Source organism: Homarus americanus, unplaced genomic scaffold, assembly GCF_018991925.1.
Source record: "Homarus americanus isolate GMGI-L3 unplaced genomic scaffold, GMGI_Hamer_2.0 scaffold48406, whole genome shotgun sequence".
Classification (NCBI taxonomy): domain Eukaryota; kingdom Metazoa; phylum Arthropoda; class Malacostraca; order Decapoda; family Nephropidae; genus Homarus; species Homarus americanus.
Window position 1 is genome coordinate 5353568 of NW_024753828.1, and position 23717 is coordinate 5377284.

Consider the following 23717-nt stretch of genomic DNA (forward strand, 5'->3'; position numbering starts at 1 on the left):
AACACACACACACACACACACACACACACACACACACACACACACACACACTCCATGACGCACCCGTCAGCAGTCATGACCCAATTTTCAAACAACAAACAGAGGTCAGAGGAAAAGGAGGGGGTGAGGGAGGTGGAACTGGGTCCGATGGAGGGGAGGAGGAGGAGGAGGAGGAGAAAGAGAGGAGGAGAGGAGGAGGAGGAAGAAGGAGAGGGGATGGTGGGAACGTGAGCACTGGGGAGATGGGGGGTGGGCAGGGGCAGGAGTGGGAGGGGTGGCTGGAGTGGGGAGGAGGGTGGATGAGGGGTGGTGGTGGGTGGGTGAGGAGGTGGTGGGCAGGAGGGTGGGCAAGGTGGATGGGCTGGGTGGGTGGGGGGAGTGGCTGGGTGGGAGGGAGGGTGGATGAGGGGGGGTGGTGGGAGGGTGGTGGGTGAGGAGGGTGGTGGGCAGGGGAGGTGGGCAGGGGTGGTGGGCAGGATATATTGATCAGAGGCCAACTGACCCTGTGGTTATGACAAGCTTATGGGCGTTCGTGACACCTGGTATCGGTGATCACCCATCCCACCCCATCCATCACTATCCCATTCCATCCATCCCACCGGACATAGAAGTGACACCCCAGCCCCCCCACACACACATGTAACGTTGACCTAACAGAACATTCGCCACTGAGTGAGGGGAGGAGGAAGGATGGAGGGTGTGTGTGTGTGGACATCCTACGTAACAAACTCCAGGGTTCGATGCTCTACTGAGAAGGAGGTGATGGGGGGGGGTGGTGGGGGTTATCCGGTGAGAGGTGGTACAGTACAGAACAACGGTGTGGTATAAATGAAGACCTTCGGAAACGTGTCATAAAATACAAGTGGTCACACACACACACACACACACACACACACACACACACACACACACACACACACACACACACACACACACACACACACACACACACACACACACACACACACACACACACACACACGTCAGGACCTACGTGCCTGAGTCGACAGTTAATAGTGCTGGTATTTTACTGCCCACTCTAACACGCCGTGCTGTGTGTGTGTGTGTGTGTGTGTGTGTGTGTGTGTGTGTGTGTGTGTGTGAGTCATGGAGGCGTGGGTGAGGAGACCGTGAGATAAGGAGGATGAGGTGAGGATGGAGGTGAGGAGGAGGAGATGAGGAGATGTGAGGTGAGGAGGGATGAGTGGTGAGGAAGACATAGGATGAGGAAGACAAGGGTGAGGGGTGAGATGAGGAGGATGAGAGGTGAGGAAGACACAGGATGAGGAAGACTAGTGGCCAGAACACCCCTCACAACCCTGATATAACACCGACCATCACTCACCTTAATCAAGATTTCTTGCTGTAATCCCTGGGAGGGCAATCTTACCCCCTCCCCCTTTCTAATCTGCCCTCTCCTCCCTCCTCCTCCTCTCTTCCCCCCTCCTCCTCCCTTCTGTCTCTCCCTCCCTGTTCCTCCTCTCCCTCCCGCCAGATTCATCTCCTTTGATCTTGGTTTATTCTACTCCATCATTCTCCTCCCTCACATCTCCCTCCCCCCCTCACACATAAACAAGTCAGCGTGTCTTTTCTCCATAACATCAAATATCAAAGGTCTCTCTCTCTCTCTCTCTCCCATATGGACTCCACCTGTACACCTGGAGCCCCTTCATAATAACAACACTCCGCACAGGTGAGAGCCCCAGGTGTAAACATGGGAGAAACCCAGGAGTATGTAAACAGGACGCCACTGATGAGGAAAGAGAAGCTCCGAGAAAGTAAACAGAAGAGGACAGTAAACAAGATGAGGGGGTAAGAATCATCCCCCACCATCACCACCTTAGGTAACTCGTGCAAACAAACAAACTATATCTAGACTGCTTCTGTTACGAGAGAGTATGAGACACGATACAAGGCCAGTGATGAATATTTGGATCACCGACCCACGGCTATCTTATGGCACCCACCAGAGAGAGAGATAATTACATAACACCCTTTCAGGAAGTTCTGTAGGCCAGGATGGCCATTGCTCTCTCTCTCTCTCTCTCTCTCTCTCTCTCTCTCTCTCTCTCTCAGCGATATCTGATGAACAAACTCGAGATTATACCTTCAATGTTTTCCTTCATAACATTCCCAAGGTGTGTGTGTGTGTCCCCGTAAGCACGCAGGCAGCACTCACGTCTCTAATTCTTTCTCTCTACACACACACACAGGCAGGTAGATACGCACAATACACATTCAGGGGGTATGATAATAGGGGTGGGTGGGCTTTCGGGCGGGGAAGGCGCATGCTACTAATAACTTAAGAGCGAGACAGGGACGGACCATATAAGGACACACACACACACACACACACACACACACACACACACACACACACACACTTCTCCTCACCCCTATACTACTAAGACCATATCTAAACTATACAGACAGAACAACTTGTGTATATTCACAGTATAAAAACAGCACGTGACTTAACCCACATACACACCATAATAAGCTGTGTCTACCTAAAACCCCACGATACAAACTTATGTACTAACTAACTGTATAAGGTATTCCTCCTATATCATAAACGTCTCAAAATACGTCAATCCGTATACACACGACACAAACGTACACTCAACTATACTACAAATCCGTCCCTCCTATACCTGAACCCACGAACCCCGGGGATTCAGATTCGTGAACCCGAACCCTGATACATTATCCTATTCATAAATGCTTCGGATTCATGAGGCTCTATCTCGGGGTTCGTGGTTTCAGGAGGGAGAGACGAACGGATTTTTTTTAGTATTTGACTGTACGTGATATTTATTAACACAGCTTTGAATATAATAAGCGGCGCCTCAACCATGACTCACACGGGGAGCTGTGGCCAAAATCCCTCCTTAGACACTTGGCACTTATCTGGCGTCTTGTGTGATGGGTTAATAGCTGGTGAACGATGATGCTCTCTGTAAACTGTCACAACAACACTAACGAAAAATATAAAAGGTAATATAAATTATCAATATGTTTACTTTCATGATAACTAAGTGTAAACAATGCCCGAATTTGCCACAAGTCTCCAAGGAATTATGTCTACAATTGTATTCAAAATCTATTAAATCTAACCATTAACATACGCGTAGTTTCATAGGAGAGACACGTACAGTAGCTACTTCTTGAACTCACACATTACTAGGGAACACGTGCCCACTGGACCGAGCCGGGCCACCCTCACCACGCTGGCTGAGGGTCAATTAGCGGGAACTCGGTCAACAGAGGCAAAAACACAGGAATTTTGCCTTGTTAGTACAGAGACGTGAGAGCGCTTGGGTAAGAGGCACACGCGGGATCCCTGCCATAAGCACATCGCCAGCACCAGCAATTAACAATCGCCTGGCGTTCCCTTCCCTCCTGCAATAAGACGCCAATGGACCCGAGCTACAGAGACATCACCAGCACTGGCCATCAGCGAAGCCAGGAGTTCTCCACATCACAACAACACCCTTACGAGAGCCACAGCAGACGAATGTTCGCCAGCAGCGGCACTCACTACGGGGTGGACAAAGAAGCCTGGGAGACAAAGGTTGTGAGGAAAGACGGTGGTGAGGGAAAAAGGGGGAAGGGGAGAGAGAAGACAAGAAATACGGGAGAGTAAAAGGTGGGGGGAAGGATTGGACACAGAAGAGAGGGGAAGGGAGGAGAGGAAGATGATGGGTGCTGGTGGGGAGGAGAGAGAAACAGGAAATTGCACACAGGATATATTGACCAAGGTAAGAACACAGTGTAAGATGCCTCCCGTCACAACAAGTCCCCACCGCCACCACACTCAGTCCCCCTTGTCTGATACAACCACCATCACCACCAACCATCACAGCATCCCTACCACAATCACCACAACCAACCACCATCACCACCAACCATCACAGCATCCCTACCACAATCACCACAACCAACCACCATCATATCATCCCTCCTACCACCACTACCACCATCACAACTCTATTACCACTATCAATCAATCACCGACGAGCAACAATGTAATCAGCCACCAACATTATCACCCACCAGCAACACCACACCACAGGAGCAGGTGTGTACAGAGGTGGTGCAGGTGTGGGAGGCAGCAAGATCACACGGTGGGGGGCGATGGGGGTCAAGGGAATAATACACGATAACACAGCTGGACGAGGAGGAGGGGAGAGAGAAGTGAGGAAGGAGAGAGGGAAGGAGGAGGGAGAGAGGGAAGGAGGAGGGAGAGGGAAGGAAGGAGAGGGGGAAGGAGGGGGAGAGGGAAGGGAAGGAGAGGGAAGGAGGAGGAAGGAGAGAGAAGTGAGAGGAGAGGGGGAAGGGGAAAGGAAGGAGGGGAGGGGGAAGGAGAAAAGGAGGGAAGGAAGGAAGAGAAGAATGGAGATGGCATGCTGTAGAGGGGGAGGACGAGAGGGAGAGGGTGGGGGAGGGGGGGGGATGGGGAAGGAAAGACAAAGAGGATAAGGGAGAAGAAAGTAAGGGGAGATAAGAGAGAGAAATGTGTGGAGGAGTAGGAAGGGAAGGAGGAGGAGGGGGTTGCACAGCAGGGGTCGAACACAAGATAAGATAGTGGCAGAGCACGATAGGACGCCACGGAGGGGGAGGGCACCAACGTGAGGGGGAGGGGCACCAGCGTGAGGGAGAGGGAGGAGGAGCAGGGTGGTGGGTGGGCAGGTTCACCTGTCACTGCCACAGTGCAACACCACCGCCTCCAGTGTGCTACTGACAGGGCGTCGTGACGGGGCGCAGGGTGGGGTGGGGCGGAGCGCGGCGTGTCCTGGGGTAACTTACTATCACCACAAACGGGCTAGAGCAAGGGCGGGGTGGAGATGTGACATGTAGCTCTGGGAGTGTATTCCAAGGGGCGTGACGGGGCGTATCCTGGGAGAATGTTCGGCGCAGCGTGAAGAGGCCAGCAGTGAGTCCCAAGACCAAGGGGTGGGGCTGGTAAGGGCTGGTGAAGCTGGGGGCTTGTCTGAGGTCAGCCTAGGCCCCCCCTACCTGACAGAGGCAGTAGCGCTACCAGCACCATCAGTAACACCGTCCACCACCTACAGAGTTTCATCACCCCCCCAGCAAGGTGAGTACCAGTAACAACTACCACTAACTACTCACGACTCCAATCACCAGTCTTATTACCCCCCAAGTACTTCACCTTGATTCTAACACCCCAAATACATCTCTCACTCTACCTCGCCTCGCCTCACCCACAACCATCAATCAACAAATTTCACAACCACCACCATCATTCAACCTTACTTACTACAACCTCCCATATACCACCACTACTTAACCTCTCCTACCTGCATAACCTCTCACCCCACTACTTAACCTCTCACCACCACCACTACTTGCTCTCACCACCACCCACTACTACTTAACCTCTCACCACCACTACTTAACCTCACCACCACCACTACTTAACCTCACCCACCACCTATAACCTCTCCTACCACCACTACTAACAACCTCTCACCACCACTACTACTTAACCTCTCACCACCACTACTCTTAACCTCACCCTACTTAACCTCTCCCACCCACCACCACACTACCAACCTCCCACTTATACCCACCACTACTTAACCTCTCACCCACCACCCTACTTAACCTCTCACCACCACTACTTAACCTCTCACCACCACTACTTAACCCCTCCCATATACCACCACTGTAACCTCTCACCACCACCACTACTTAACCTCTCACCACCACCACTACTTAACCTCCCATATACCACCACTACTTAACCTCTCACCACCACCACTACTTAACCTCTCACCACCACCACTACTTAACCTCTCACCACCACACTTAGTCTCTGTGTGAGGTACAACAGTCCCTTGTGATAATTCCTCTTCAAAATAGTCACTTTCCGTAAACAGTCGTCATATGCCTGTCTTCCCAGCTGTCATATACCCCTAAACACGTCATATGCCCTAATACCTGTCATGTCCCGTAAACAGCTGTCATATCACCTAATACCTGTCATGCATACTCCACAGACCTGTCATGCGAGCTTGTGTGTTTATCATATGGTAGATAACAGTATTTGTCACGTGGTGTTTGTCACGGTAAACACACTCGGCTCTACCTGGTGGCGCGCGTTTTGTCATAGTCACACGGGGAGAGAGGGAGGAGAGAGAGGGAGAGAGGGAGGGGGGAGAGAGAGAGAGGGCTATCTTTAAAGAGCGTTAGTACATGTGATAACGTAACCAGTAATGTTTATCTTTTTATCTCACAGTTGATAACACTATCACCACAACCTCCACCACCACCACCACAAATACTATTACCAACACCACTATCACCACAACCACCACCATCGCTGATCACGGCAACCACCACGATATATTAAAACACACACACACAACACACACACACACACACACACACACACACAGCTACATACATCATCCATCCATCCATCAACCACTACAATACTACCAGTTCACCACAACCACTACAATACCACCAGTTCACCACCACTCCACAATCACTCCTCCACCCACCCACAAATTTAGTTCTATTCTCAACCTGGGTTATTTTTCGTCTCAGGTAATGAGCAAAGGCAAAGACGCCCTCATTGGTCGACCCCGCCTCCTAAACCCCTCTGATTGGTGGGCTGGGTCACGGGATTCCTCCAATAAGACGCCTTTGGTTGGTGGACTGGGCATAACGTGACTCTTGCAACGTCATTATTGTTGATAGTGATTGGTGGTAAGCAGACAGTGATTGGTGGACAGGGTTATGTCATCATGATAAGCAGAAAGTAGTCTACTAGATTACGTCATCATAGTAACCTGTCAGTGATTGGCGAGTGAAATTACGTCATTACGATATGATAAACAAACTGATTAATGGACATTATTACGTCATTATGGTCAACAATAACTGGTGGAAAGCGTGACGTCATTGTAATAGAAAGGAGGTGATTGGTGGAAGGCGTGACGTCAGTTCTAAAAAAGGCGATGATTGGTGGACAACCTTACTCAATGAATCGTGTTATGTTTGAAATTATCCAAACGAGTTTTATTTGCTCTAACGCACAATCCATAAATTATACAAGGGGCAGTTTGGCTATAAACCGACTTATACGTCACAGTTAAACGTCACAACACTATTAGGCCACAGTTAATAAGTCACCACAAAATGTTACTCTGGGATTTCGTTATCTAAAGTTACTCCAGTATACTATGGTTATTGTGTAATAATCATCAAAAGGTATTGCGTTACCATGGTTAGTTATACCGTCAATGAACGTTATTACATTACCAAGGTTCATGTTACATAGTTCTCTTATCACCTAATGTGTGTTATTCCCCGGTAACTTCCTCTCGATAATTCGTGTTACCATAATCCAGTTTAAATTATTTTATTCATATTTTTTTTAATATTAATTATAAAATCCCTTTTAGATCAATTTTTTTACATTACAGTAATTACAACTTTTCTTTAATAGGAGATATCTGTACTTCTAAGTGTACTGTAATCAAGAACAAGGTCGGTACAAGACTAGTCCTTCGTATTGTCTAGCACACGAAGACAGACAGATAGACTCAATAAAATCACCACACAAGCTGACACTGGTATATACAAGCATAAAGTCGATTCAACCAAGGATCCCAGTGACGAGAAACACCCAAAGGTTTTCTTGTTCAAATTTTACTGTAGACTTGTATGACATTATTTTAAATAACAAATATCGATATCTCACAAGGACAACACAATAAAAATAACACTGGACAAAAATCGTTCATATTAATACATTAAAAAAGACAGATCAAACGGCTAGTAAGCTGATAAGTGGTGAAATGATAAATAAAAATAAAATTAAGAAATCCATCAGCAATTTAATTTCCAGTGATTTCATACACCTCGTGAGTACTTCCCTAACTCGAGCAGCAAAATATATATATATATATATATATATATATATATATATATATATATATATATATATATATATATATATATATATATATATATATATATATATATATATATATATATATATATATATATATATGTATATAAATAACAAAAAATATAAAATGGATAAGGGTAACTTTCCTTCATTGATAGACTTTTTGAAGATCATGAATATAAACAGAGAACTCAAACATACAGAAATTAGTTAAGTTACGCACTTAAATAACCTGTTGACCGACTCCTAGACAAAGAAAACGCGCCAAAGAAAACCTCCCTCTAAACATACTTAAGGAGAGACTTCTCTAAATCCACCATTAGCCTATGTGGAGTGTGGCACTGCTGTTGGACTCGATCGTAATATCTTCTACAAGGGCGTTTTACTATCATTTAACAGGATAAAAAATTTATTTCCCTTTAGACACTGTAATATAAATGGGTATGTTCACAAACTATAAAAGAATAGCATCATTACAAACCTTATCATCACTTAGTAAGGTTTAGATAAGACAGTAATTAACGCCTTACATGATACAAAGGAAACTGTGCCCCACACACAAACACACACCTCAATTTGTTACTAACGCTTTGTAAAATTATAATGAACACGCTCCTTAAACTGTAAGGTGACGCTTGTAATATCATCCCACAAATGTTGACACCCTGTTGTCTACTATAGTTTCTACCTTTAAATCTTTTACAATTATCATGGCAAACTTGTTTTGAGTCTGCATATTCACAGGCTGATCAGTGATTGTAATTCATCTCAAAGAATATTCCATCAAAGGTACAGGTAGAGACCTTAAGCATGCATTATCTCCCCCACCTCCGGAGAGTGATACTGTACGACATCCTTTGGGCTTGGCAGCAGCCTCAGAGGATGTGAGATTTCCCCAGGTGTACACTAGTTTAATCCTCCCTATTACATCACTCAACCAACTCCAGGCATGACTGCTTCCATCACAAGTAAAGTACAGTAACCAATTCTCTTCAAACAATAAAATGTACATAACTAGTATACTGTACTGTACATGAAGAGTACAGAAACTCTAAGGAGAATTTCACCAAATGTACGAGTTACAGCAGAACTGAAGCCAATTTACAGTACTGTACTGTACAGTCTTAAGAAATTTTTCTAAAATTTACACTGGAAACAATTTCTAATGTCAGGCAATATTTCAAATTTTAAAGTACGTACTGTACAAATAGTTTACAAAGTCTCATCAAACTTAGCATCAAAGCTTTACATACATGACATTCAGGAGCATCTGCTCATGCCATCCATCCATCTAAGCCACCAAATCGCTCACCCCTCCAGCCACTACCATCAATGACTCAGCTGTTGTAGTACCATGACATTATAACAATAAAAAAATTAATTTTCATTGGCATTGAAAAAAGTATCGTCTTCAGGTAAATTAATACACTTTCCTGACCTTGAGCAACATCACCATCAACTAATCAATACAACAGGAGTAAACTACAGTTTGTATGTATTGATGAGAGTTTTACATGTTTCAGTATCATGACTATTATCCAAGTACGTATACTGTATTACTCTTAAAACATCTTTAGTTTTTCAATACAAAATTAAAATGGAATAATCATAAAAGAATAATATTGTACAGTGCTGTACAGTATATACAAGTATTGTAATATTTCTTTTTTGAGAATATGAATACTACAGTACTGTACTGTACAACAGTTTTTCTTAGGTTTAAGAATGTATTATCTCTTGACCAGAGTCCACAACCATCTGTTCATTATTTTGTGAGTAACAAATGTAAAACCAATTCACTACTCACCAGGAAGTATCTCATATGATTAAATATGAGGGATATGTTGGTGAGGTATGACCACACCTCCTGCAGTGCCTCCTTCTGAACCAACTCCTCACGGGGAGACTCGGGGCAGTCTATAAACAAGTTTGTCATACTGCCACTTCCTTTTCTCAAATTAATCCCTTTTCTGACCAGTTCCTCATGAACCTTTTTATTTTCCTTCTCAACATTTTCATAATCTGAATCACAGCAAGTAATCCGTGCACTACCATTATCTAAACTTAATTCGCCATTCCCCACATCATAACCAATCTCACGAGCTGTTACATCGACAGCCATAATATCATGCAATGGGTTTGTCCCTTGTCCAGTGCCAAAGCCATGTGGAATCCGGGCAGCCATGTGTGTGTGCAGCTCCAAGTAGACAGCCTCAAATTTGTCCATCTCATGGTGGAGGCTCAGCAGGTAATTAACCTTGCGAGGCATCTTTTCTCTATCTTCTACGACAGTAACAACAAGAACTGTGAGTCTGTCTGTATCACAAATACCTTTACACCTGTGACTGTTCAATGGTACTGTAAAATTTGTCATTCTTCAGTAACTTTTTATCATTATTTAATATGTATGACAGACTCTACTTCTTTTCCTTTTAAAAATCACCCTTGATGTTGTGCATTGCTACCTAACTAAATTATAAAAGCTGTTCATCACAAGTGAAGCAGATCAGCATAAAAAAAATGTTAGCTAGACACCCAAATCAATAGAAATCTCTGAACAGTTAAACCTTTGATATTTCACTGGGTTAGGGACTGAACAAAATATCAAATACACAAAACTAAAAATTCCTAAACTTAATGGCTTACAATAAAAAAATAAATAAACAGAGACATGGTTCAATCACAGCGTAACTAATAAATAAATGATACAGACATTATTAATGGAGGAGGTCGTGGCAGTGGGGAAGTCTGTAGCAGGTGAGGAAGGTGAAGAGACTTAATCAGCTGGTATGGGTGAGGAGGAAGAGGAGGACTTGGTGACCACAATTGTGGGGAGCCATTTAAAGACCTACATTACCTATATTGCTTTTTGTCAAGCAGTCAACACCCAAAAATTATACAATTTGTTGAAAACTATTGACATGATGGATCAAACCACAAGTTGCTGAACTATAGTATACTCTAAGCCTTTAAAAAGAGTAAAACGTTTACCACTACAAAACAAATGACATTTCTGGACCACCTCTCACAATTCTAACTGCACAAAAGTAATACACACATGAACACACAGTTTACTGCTGCTGCTCTTCATCACATCTCCCATTTTTCTTTATTCCTTTCTGCACAGGTTGCTCTCTAATTTTACAATTACCATAACTAAGAAAAAAATAGGGGGTACAGCCTGTACTGCAAGTACTGTACTCAAAACACAAAGCCTTAAATTGCAATTTATCAAGGGTTGGCTGAATAGTCTTGTGACAGATGACATAATAATAAGTCAGGTCATAATACTGTACAGTGGAGGGGGAGTGATCAGGACAGTACTACAGTGTCATGAAACTGAGACAAAGGCAAAAGGATATTTTGGGGGGCTTTATCATAATGTTCAGAATCAGTTGTATGAAATATTTATCCCAAGATGGTGCTTCAAAACTTACAATATCGAAGTATCTGAGAAAATTACAATGCCCAATACTACAGCATGAAAAAATTTCCACACTACTGTCCTGATATGCAGAATGGTCAACACACTTTAGTCAGATCCTGTAGTGTCACCCTATGTTGTCAACAAGATACTGCTCTACAATGCACAAAAGTTTGCATAATACTTTAGTCTATTTTAGTTTGTATAACATAACCAAATTGGCATATGACAATAGGTTAACGAAGCCTGATCGAGAAAAAAGAAGAGAGATATGAGAGGAAGGAAAATGAAGAATGAGATAGGATGGATTAAGGAGAGATTCTGGGCATGATTTTTTCTTAGTTTTTGCAAGAATTCTATAATACGGTACAACAAAAAGCTCATGCAGAGTAGTGTTGAAGTTAGGATGGTATAGGTTAGTCCATTCTTTGTTTTTTCCTGAGGTTAATAAAATGCTTTCTGGGCTTAAAGAGTGAATGTTAAAAATCTTGTACATAAGAGCTTTACATAAATAAAACCTTAGCTTAAAAGACAGTATGGGAGATTATACTTGAGTGGCATGTGGGAGAGAAGTCATACAAGATACGACACTTTAAAGTATTTCGTAGTCTAAAGAATGCCACACACACACTAGCCATCAACAGGACTGTATAGGGGGCACATGGACACAACAGACCCATCAACTCAAGATCCACCCATTTTTAATATTTTAACAACCATTACAATTCGAACAAGTTAACAGGTTGGTGGTTGCCAAGTTATTTGCGTTGCCACTTGGGCAAGTTCATTGCTTTTTCTATCATATTACTCAAGTATTCAATGTAAAAGAATTTTTTCAGGCGAATGAAGTCTTCACCTCAAATACTTTAATCAAATACAGAACAGGAAAAAAGAGACTATGGATTTGTTTACGTTGCTGACACATCACGTCGCAACCACTGAGCAATCACCCCCCTCAAATTGCAATACTTTATAGTAATTGCCAATGACACCAAAAGTGTCACAGAAACAACTACAGTATCCTAGAATAGTTACATGTGACTGCTGAGGCAATGCATCCACAATCATCTCACATGATACACCTACTATAATGTCCCTACTGTTTGCTTGCCATTCAAAACTAATTGCCTCAACTTACATTCTTCTATACTTACTGTACTTTACTGTACTTGAATATCTGAATTCTTAGAAACACTTGTCTATTCACTATTCACATGCAAATATCCCATTTTTTCAAAGCTACTACATTTCCTGCAATTCAACTGTTAACTTCAATGACTACCAAGCCAGACTGACTGAATGACTAACTCTCTGAGTGATTATTTTAACCAGCCTGCACTGACACTATGATCAATCATTGTCCCTTCTTGTTTTTCCATAAACAATCCTAAATATCCAACATTAGAGCAAATTGTTTATTTATCTGCCATATCCACAACTATAATTTCTTGCCTAAACTTGAGCTCCACTTGAAAGCTATACGAAGCAAATCATCCATACAAAATAAACTGGTCTTGTAGATAATGTTACTTGGTCAAATACCACGAGCAGGTTGACTAAGTCACCTAAAACTAGTGTTATTGCAGAATTATAATAATACTGTATATAACTAGACACAGTGAAACAGTAGTAATTTTATGGAAGCCATTCATGGTGTACACAATAATATCAACACAGTTCAGAGTAGTATTAAGTTTCTATATCACCAGTATTGTATGTGGAAATAATATTAACTGTATCAACACTGAACACGGCCACACTGACACTGGTCTGCTCCACAGTATCCCACCAGCCTTCAACCCCCCACAACCCCAACACCCACAAGTATCAGGTGCTAAAATCATTCTAGATAAGATAGATAACTGTAAAATGACAGAGCTCTTATGAGTTCCTTAATTAAAACAACGAGTAAATGCTCACTATTTACTCTACTTAATACAGAGTAAAATTGTGACTAAGTTACTTCTGGACATGTATTTATTAGCTGGTGAGGCCATAAGTTTCTGCACCACCCTGTTCCCTGGCACATCTGCACCATAACACTTGCGTGGCTAACAGGTGTATTGAGAAGTTTGCATATAAATTTCTATTCCTTTCTATGTCATTATGAGGGTATTACTGGACCTGTATAGTTTTCCTAAATCTGTACATGTACTTATGTTTTTTGTAAAGTATATACAGTACAGTATCTGACTATTTGTATGAGCAGAAGCAACACTAAATTCTATATCTGTATGATCTGGCCAACGTGATCCATATCTAAACAACTTTCTCACAATAAAAATACAGTACATGGATTTTCTATTTATTTGTAAGATTGTGGTAACTAAGACAATATTACCAGAGCAATCAAAGGTAAAGAGGATCATTTTCACAACAACATCCTGATTGTGGTTAGAGATTTCCAAAATTTGCATGGCAGCCTTCAAGTTAATCCAGTACATGCACCAAGCCTCAAGATATTTATTACTCTCTGGTACATACCACATTGATCTGCTGTTTACATTAAATAAAAATTCATTTATCTATTGTCTTGACCTGTGTCAGAATTTTGTCAAACTTAGGAGGCCACATAAGTCTCAATAAGATGCTCAGATATATCCAAGGGTGGACTGTAAACTCTCATTATTTGGAACAAGTTAATACGCACAAAGTTTCAACAATTATATATACTTCCATTCTTTATAATCTGTATAATATGACAAGAATAGACTGAAAACCTTTGAAAATAGGCAGGAGGAATATTCTTCACTTTGGTGTAAAGTTTTGTGCATTCCTGATGAGTGATTCCCCATGATTTAAGTTGCTACAATGGGTCCTTCTGATTTCCCATGATTTGGGAAATTAATGTTACCCTGAATTTCCATTATCTGAGTAGACTTAAGTCCTCAAGATTTCCTCCTATTTAAGTAATATTAATGAACTGTAGCCAAGGGTGGTTCCTACACTCCCTCCCCCATTCTTAATTTAAGGTGAAATTTCTGTAGACGGAAATTGCACTGATACAGTATTAGTCTTTCATTTCATGGGGTTTCATAACAACAAAAATGCTATTTTTCTTACACAACTACCTGCACCTAAAAGTCCACTTATCTACATCTACAGCACATTACATGAGTGAAATCTTAACCAAATATTATTAATGCAAAACATTCCCACTCCATTAAAAACCAATACTGTACTGTACCTAACAGCCAAAACATACAGTCACCAAATCTGTTTGCTGGTCTGCCTTTACTAGTATAAAGCATGAAACACTTTGCTGCCATTTAATAAAAACATAGACGAAACAAAGACTTCTTTTACCACATACAGTACAACATTTCCAATAGTGAAAACTCAGAAACATAAAGGATAGAGGATAAAAGTGCCACAAATGGTTCTGTAGGGCCAACGTTCATGAGACAACCAAAATGAATAAAGACCAGCCTTTTCCCCTGCTATACTGTACTGTACTCAAAGGTCAGTTCAGTACATAATAGATTTCTACCCTGTGAGCATCATCTGTATTACAGTTCAACACAGCTCAAATGTTTATCTAAAGTAGAAAAAGGAAGATAATCGGAGAATAATCTCACTTGCATACACACACTTACCTCTTTCGCAATTCTATCTAAAGCCTCGTCTTCTACGGCATATTTCTTGCCCTCTCGCCGCCGGGAACCAATATTCCCTGCATTTTCCATCCTGAAACAGCCAAGCCAGAATATACATTAGATGAATCATATTTATTGTCTACTCTAAATGATTCCCACATTTTTATTAACAATACAGTACATCCTATTTATTACATACAAGATTGTCTGCTACATCAATGTATTTTCCACAAACTGTATTGCAGTACTGTATAGTGTACCATACACAATTTACACTGTACAGTATAGTGCAATGTACAGTTGTGTATTTCCAAAAATGCAAACATATTTTAGAAATACAAAGATAAGCTTTAATACACATTCCTGACAAACTGGTCCTTTCCTTCAAACATGAGAGAAACTGATCAAACAAAATTAATCATCAAATTTTTTTTTAAGTTACAACAAATACAGCAGCAGGCAATCTTTACTTGTATCTTTGTGCTGAAGGTCCCTGTATTTTCCCTTCATCAGTACCAAACTGAAATACCCTGTACAGTACTGTCTAACAATTACAATTCCACATTTTAATTAAAGCATGAAACCACAATGCCATACCTATGACATCAACTGATTGGCTGACAGGATAATATGTCCAAGATAAAGGAGAGGCCCATCATATGACCAGTAACCAAATGAACTGTGATGATTGTTTAAAAAAATTAAAATAAATAAAAAATAACAAAAATAAATAAATAATAATTTCCCCAAAACAGTAGTTCATCACAAAATTTAATTGTACCAGCCCACATGGCAGAATACACAAGTTAAAGTCACTCGTCCTTACAGGAATGCCATCAGCAGATACTTGAACAAGCGTATGAGTGGAGTGTTGGAATCTTGTGTAGTAAAGTCTTATGATAGAAATTAGTTACATCATACATATTTGGGATTTATTGTGTGAGGGCAGCAAATGCAGTATCTGCACTGAACCTCTCCAACATGCATTAATCACCAATAAAAATAAATGCTACAAGAGCCACACCAATATACAGAAACACACAGCATCTTCAAATGTTAAGTGTAAAACTCAATACAATAATACTGTAGCTGTTAAACAAAACAAAAAATCCAACAGCAACGAAGCACATTTAACATGATGTTTCCCTTCCTCATTACCAACTACAAGTACAGTACTTTACTATGGTTTATGGTAATTTAATCTTTGTTATTGTTAGGAATATTTTTATTTTACTTTCAACTATGAATACATCTACCTTTTTAATTTCCATTTAAATATTAGATAGATGATGCATGTTTTAGTGCTTTACATCAGTTGCAAGGATGGCAGTTTATAAAACTCTACTTTTCCTTATAACTTTTACTAACACACTAAAGAAATTAATTGCACACTATTTATTCAGACATGATGCAATGCAAAATGATAGTCTTTAGTGTACAGCACACACTGTACATAATCACCACACAAAGATGGGTGTCAATATTTAAACATGCACTGACAAATTAGTGTCAATGCTGGCCTTAAACTTTGCAATGTATGAGTTATGGAATACTGAACAAAATTCAAGAATTTAAAAAGACCACGGTTAATTACGTGCACAAAATGTTCATGTTTCCGAAGATATATTGGTCATCAAATCTAACAAACTTAAAAAATTTGTACAGTAATTTATAAAGATATCAGTACCCCTTGATCCACACCACAGTAAAATAGGAGTGGTGTACAATACAGTACCATACTGATAACAGATGTACTGTACAGGTGCTAACTCTGCCTGTGTTATGTACTATAAGAGTTATACAATAGTATTAAACTTGCCCTATAATCTTTTAATAAGAAAATTAATAAAAACAATTTCCTCAAGAAGCTGGCTGAATAACATAAACTAGGAAGACTATTATTTTGTACTACTGTACAGTACAGTACCCGTATATAAATGAACAGTCATTCAGTGAGGCGACTTTCATATTTCCTTTGCACAGTACAGTACTGTACAGGTATCATGGAATAAACTGACAGAGAATGACAGCCCAAGCAAGTCCTGATTGACCAACTTTGGCCGATGTTAAAGTACATTAAAGACCCCATACCATGCCCAGTACTTGCCAACAGTGTACTGTACAGTACTATAACAAAAATAGTCAACCAGTGGATATGAGGAAAAAGTAAATGGTGGATGTTGTTCTCAAAACTTCAATGGTCTCTTATTTTCTCATAACAGTACTGTACTGTAATGCAAATGATACATAACCAGAACAATATTCTACTTCCATTATACTGATACATTATTTGTATTCATGATACAATAAAATGAAGTGTATTACATAAGGAAAATACTGCTTAATGTAGATGTACAGTAGCTAAAACAACTATCTGTGCAGGTGGGGGTCGATATGCTCCGAAATTTTACGTGTGACTAGTGACAGCCCTCATATACCAAAATTTATTGTCCATGGTCTCACATTGTTTCCCACAAAGTATGCACAGATAGTTGTTTTAGCTACTGTACAGTACTGTATAGGGAAAAGATCTTTACAACAGACACTCAGTTGCCACACACCATCATCATAATCTTATACGTACAGGTACTACTATACTAAGTTTATTACTCCTATGGCAACATTAATTAACTCAAAATGCTAACAATGACAAGGTTAGTTTCTGGGGTTATTGTCCTGGCCCACCTTTGAGCATAAAATAATTCCAATATCACAGCATTACAATGATGAGATTCTCACAACTATGTGGATCAGGTCTTGGGATATTATAATGGTACAGGTTACAACTGATTACGTACAGTCAAAGGAGAAAGTTACCTTACACTTACCTTGCCTTATGTTCTGAAACTCACGACGAAGAATTTGGGTAAAGTTCTCCGTTCAGACTTAAACTTCGAAGCTTCGCTGTCACTTTACCCAATTTGTCCGTCAAGGGTTTTGGAACATAACACAAGGGGTAATACCATAATTCCTTTTCTTTGTGTGTACAATGATTCTGTTAAGTCTATAATTACTGTACCATTATCACTGCTGTCATTATTGTATTACCACACTATCCAAGTTGTCTTCAAATATCCTGTAACTGTCAAATGGACTTATCAGTGTGTACAATACTGGTGTTAAAACCTTGTGACTGTTAACTCCCTCTACAGTGTATTGACAGCATTACTAAACTACTTACTACCTAAATGTGTACAATTTAAGCCGCAGGAAAAAATTTTTACATGTATTAATAAACATATGGAAGGGTACTGGAGTGAGAGTATCAAAGAGTCTTAACATTGTAAGGTAAGCTACTCAGATAATTAAAACTTGTCTGCATATACGTAACACCAAGTTCCCTAAAAATGCAAAGTGTATAAACTTAACTTTGGATATTAAATTCTTTATAATTACAAATATAATACCTTTTTTTATACAGGTACTGTATATTACATTTTAAAAAATTACATTAAATTATACATACAGGCAAGTGCTGAGCATCAAAAGTGCTAAGACATGCATACAATAAGGTAACAACAACAATGTGCCTAAGTGCAAAGGCCACAATCTAATATCATTATCTAATACAGTACAGAATATGTATGAAAAATATTTATATACGTTCAATCACTTTCTCCTTCAAGGTGTTACTTCTTCTAAATGAAGCTCTATTATTAATGCTGTAATTCACTTTAAGGTACAGTATAATTGGGATCCTATCCTAGGCATTTTATCAGACCTTCATTTCTTCCTTCACCTTAACAGATGTAAAGTTTTGGCAGACATTTACTTGTGTTAGACAGAAAAGGAACACACATTTTATGATGATGCCTCCTTCTCAAATATTTACAGTAGGCCAAAACAACTTATGGTTTCACTGTAAGCTAAACATAAAGATCAATAACTCAAAAGTTAACTTATGAGATTTTTCAGAGTACAGTGCATGAATGTATTTAATGTGAAACATAATGAGCAATACTCTACAGCCAGTATGTGGTTAGTCAAAGGCCTCTATCTCAACAACACCTTAGCCAGAGGAGCCTGATGCCAATACAATGGCCTCCACATACTAATTTTAGCCTTCGTACCACACAGGCTATCAGTTGCTTCACTATGGTATCGTGCATTCAATCAGAAGGAATTTGTAGCCTTCCAAATAATAGTTTCCGTCCAGTGTCAGAAAGATTCAATCAATAATTATTGACTCGAATTTCAAATAAAATTAAAAAATAAAATATAACTTGAAATACAGTACAGGTAGTTCTGCTATAACGCGATAATTGTGTTCTTGTAAAATATCGTGTTATAGAAAATCGCGTAATAGAAATAACAGGGCTTATGGAGAAAATAGGGTTAGGTGCAGATTACTCGAAATCGAAAAAATTTAGTAGTTAGCCTAACACAAAGGATAGCACAGTCTAAATAAATGTTACATTCATATCTAATAATGAAATCATACAGTAAATGTAACACTTTACCTTGAAAAAATATGAATGTAACTTGATGGGGAGAAGGGTGATTTTGAGGTTGATAACATCGAGCTTCTCTTCAAGTGTTATATCCTTTCTTTTACGATCATCACCGGGAATTCTATCACCAGAACGCTTCTTGGAGATATTCTTCTTTACCATATTCACAATTAATACCACAAAATTGGAGAAATAGTAAGCAAAAATCGCGTTATAGCAAACAAGCGTTCGCGTTATACAAATATCGTTCCTAATTCATAAATCGCGTTAGAGCAAATTCGCGTTATCAAAACACGCGTTATAGCAGAACTCACTGTACTGTACTTCCAGCAATAAGAGCTTTAACTGAACACCTATATCAGTCTTCAGTAATGTCCAAAACTCAAAATACTGGACAGGCTGCAGTACTGTACTGTACTGTACTGTACTGTACTGTACTGTACTACTTGTCAAAGTTATGCCAGGGATCAAAAGTTCAGTGACCTATCTTACAAGCCATGTGACCGAGGAAGCTAAAAAAATACTGTAGTTAAAATGAAAAAAAAAATTGAAGAGGGTAATAAATACATGATAGTTTTATGCTAAGATGATCATAGGATCTACAATACTTTTTGGTTGCTTTCTGCATCACTATCTGCACCACATACAGTACAGTACATCATGAACCAAACGGTTTAGGCGGGGAATTCTGAGTCAGCACCAATGAAGAAGTGTTGAAAATTAGTTTGCACCGAGGTATTATTTTTTAGTGATTAGTGTAGTGTAATAAACAGCGGTGTGTTTTAAGTTCTCAAACATAAAATGCTTGAAACCATTCTACGGAAAACATTATTAATAAACAAGAATACATCATGCAATACTCACAACACACAAAATACAATCAACTACAGAAAGTCTTGAGTAAGATTAATCAATACAATGAATTTAACTTTCACAAAAGAACCTAGACTAGTTAAAATACTACAGTACCATGGTAACTCTGAACACCGTTTGTTAGTCAGTTTGTGCAGGACACACGATAAGAACAATGAACAAATTATACTAATATTAGCCACAACAACATCATGCATCAGGATTCAAGTCTAGCAATTCCTCCTCACCAATCAGGTAATTTTTTTACTATAGGCATTTTGGTCGATGAGGAGTTTTATCTGGGGAGCTGTCGACAATCTGCAAAGTAAATATGTTATACACGCTGCTCTCTTCACATGTTTGTCTTTTACAATATTAGCAATAAGAATTATCTATTAATACATTAGCAAGTAATATTTACAATACATATCTGTTCATAAATTAATATATTCCCCTAAATACTTCAATCAGTTCATTCATTCCTTGTTTTTTATATGATATAAAGTACTGTACACAGAACTCTGCTACTCACAACCTATTAACTTATACAATCTAATATCACTTAACCTAACTTCAACTAACTTTAAATCCCTACAATTAATTATGTAAATCAAAGAACCAATGGAGTTTAATCTCAACAAAAATATTTATACTGTATGTATACGGTAATAAGTTTTTCTGAATCTTCCAGGTATGCATGAAACACTTTGTACAGTATTTCTAACAGTAGACTATTATAAGTGTAGGTGATCCAACCCTTCTCACAAACTCTCAACAATACTCTACTGCAATACAGTACAATAATCCCATTGGGAAAGTACAATACAGTTCTGTATTTTTATCATTAATTTGTTGTGTACTGTATCATGAATCCACTGTTACCAAGCTGAGATGAACACACAGCCTTAAAACATAGTTTCTTCCTTTATTTTGATACCTAAGCATAATCTGTCATCACAACAGAAGTTTTGTAATAAATCTACCAAGGGCTCAGAACATTATAAGTTGTCAGAAAATACATAAGGTGAGGTGGTCTTTCCAAAACATCTTTACTGTACAGTAGTGTACTGGTCCCCAACATTGGTCCCTTTTTTTTTGCGTTTTATACTGTGGTGGGCCGTGAGGGCAAACTGGACATAAAATGCTAACCATAATTCAAGTTGAGACAGCTGATGCTGTTAAAAACTAAACTGAAAATGGAGGAAGCACTGAAGTTTACTTTAAACAAATATAACAATTTTACTTGTAAAAATTGCACTTACAATTAAATATTGTACATGGTGAAACGTACAATGTATTACTAACACAACACCTTTATACAGTATAAATGTGATCTGTCTAAACATTACCTACAACAGCTCTAAGGCCTCACAGCATCTCTTGATGGAAAAGTCTTAATTTTCTCAATCTGTGACTCAAGTTGACAAAATGATAAGTGTCAAGTTATTTTCTCAAAGCCACTTAAAAAAAAAAGACATTTCTATCTAAAACGACATAACAGCTGAAAACTTGTTTCATGTGAGATTACCAAACCTAATAGTCTTAGCTTATTTTTAGTTAAATTACGTTTGGTTTGGTCCATACTGTACTTTGTCATAATTTTATATACTGTACAGTACTGTACAACATTACCAATACCAGAGGCTTGTTGACAAGCTCATAGGATGGTCACAGGCATATGCTGCATTCTGGGGCCCTGGTCTTTTTACATAATTTGTCATTTCACCACTTATCAGCTGTGCAGGTGGTTGGTCTATTACTTATTACTTTGTTATAAACTTTATTGCCCAGTGTTAGTACAAGAGAAAACCTGGGATATTTGGGAAGGGTCATACTGGAAAGAACCCTTCCCATGTCGTCTGTCCTAGGCCCAGACTCAAACCCAAAACACAATAGTGAGAGATCTCTAAATATTATCATAGCCTTAGCAAAATCTAACTATATACTGTACTGTACATGTAAAAGCAGTATCAAATAATGTTCACTTTATCCCACTTATGTTCTAGGTGTATAACTGAAACATTAGCACAGTTTTCTCAACAGTAGTTACCCTAACAACTTTCATAAGAACAAAAGGTGAACTCTTTAACATCAATCTTTTAAATATTTCCAGTTTCAGCAACATACTGTAATTACTGATAAAAATACCAAGCTAATCTCAATAAAAATTAACAATAAATCATCTACACTTTACAAAACATCAAATAAACAGCAATGTGTATCCAAAACACACTGCCACATGCTCTATACATTATTGCATACCATTATACAGTAGTACTGTACAGATATAGTTTTCTCCTTTGAAATTATTCACATTTCTCCAGTCTTCATTCACTTACACCCACCTTTCCTGCCAATCACCACCTGATAGACATTCCCACATTTATAGATTTATCTGTTGCATACACTTACTTGGGACTTTACATGCAATTCAGACAGTATGTATAAAAACATCCACTGCCACTTCCTGAGGTGACATGTATCAGCCACAAGCTATGGTTAAGACTTAAGATCATTAAATCAAGGCAATTCAGGACATTTATTTCTTTAGTGTTTTGTCAAATTCAGGACATTTAAATGTTTTGTTTATCATAAAGTACAGCACAGTAATCACATCGTTTGATGCAATACTTTTATTGAAAAATTAATTATTTTAACTTGGCTATTACTCAACCTTAAGCAATCCTGAGCCATAACACCACTACAGTATAAGAATGCAGGACAGATGTTTTCAAGAGTCAGCTTATCAAATACTACAGTACTTTATCCATATAAACAATAAGACATTCTTTATAGTACACTGTACTGTATCTATAAATAATGACTGACAGCTGAATGGGGAAACTGCCATGTTTCTAAACTGTTCTTTTTTTTCTTTCAGACTGTGTGGGTAGTGACTATTGACCAGCAGCAAATCACAAACGTACCATCAATGGCTTGAGACTATAGAAATCTACTCAATATGAAGTACTTGGGATAATGGAGTCATGTAACTACAATACCTGGTTTATATTTTTCTCGTGGCTAAACTAATCACCTTATCAATCAGAAAAATTACCAACAAATGGTTGAAGTGACATCGTACAAGAGGGGGAACTGAAGGAATGAAATACTACTGTACTGCATAATTATATAACACATCTTGATTTTATACCTCAACCTAAGTTAATTTTTACCACATATGGTTTGGTCGCTAGTTTAGTGTTTTACCAATTTGAACCAACCTCTAACCTAACATCAGATCTAGTTAGCTTTGAGTCGTTCACATCAACTGTCATCACAAATGGTTTAATGACACCACCTTGAGCAACCTTTGACAAAAAGAAATGATAAGATCGTGCCACTTCATATGAATATTTAATAAAACAATATTTTTGTATATTCACTTTCAATTTTTCCTTTTTCCATGTTGACTTTCCATTCTCTGCATTAAAACCCACAATACTAGA

At 39.2% G+C, this 23717-nt stretch overlaps 1 long non-coding RNA gene across 1 annotated transcript; it reads left to right on the forward strand.

Annotated features, from left to right (window-relative positions):
* Positions 1 to 5012: 5012 nt before the first annotated feature.
* Positions 5013 to 23647, forward strand: LOC121855513. Its single transcript, XR_006086800.1, has 2 exons — positions 5013 to 5098; positions 23150 to 23647. It is a non-coding gene; the product is annotated as an uncharacterized LOC121855513 (long non-coding RNA).
* Positions 23648 to 23717: the final 70 nt, after the last annotated feature.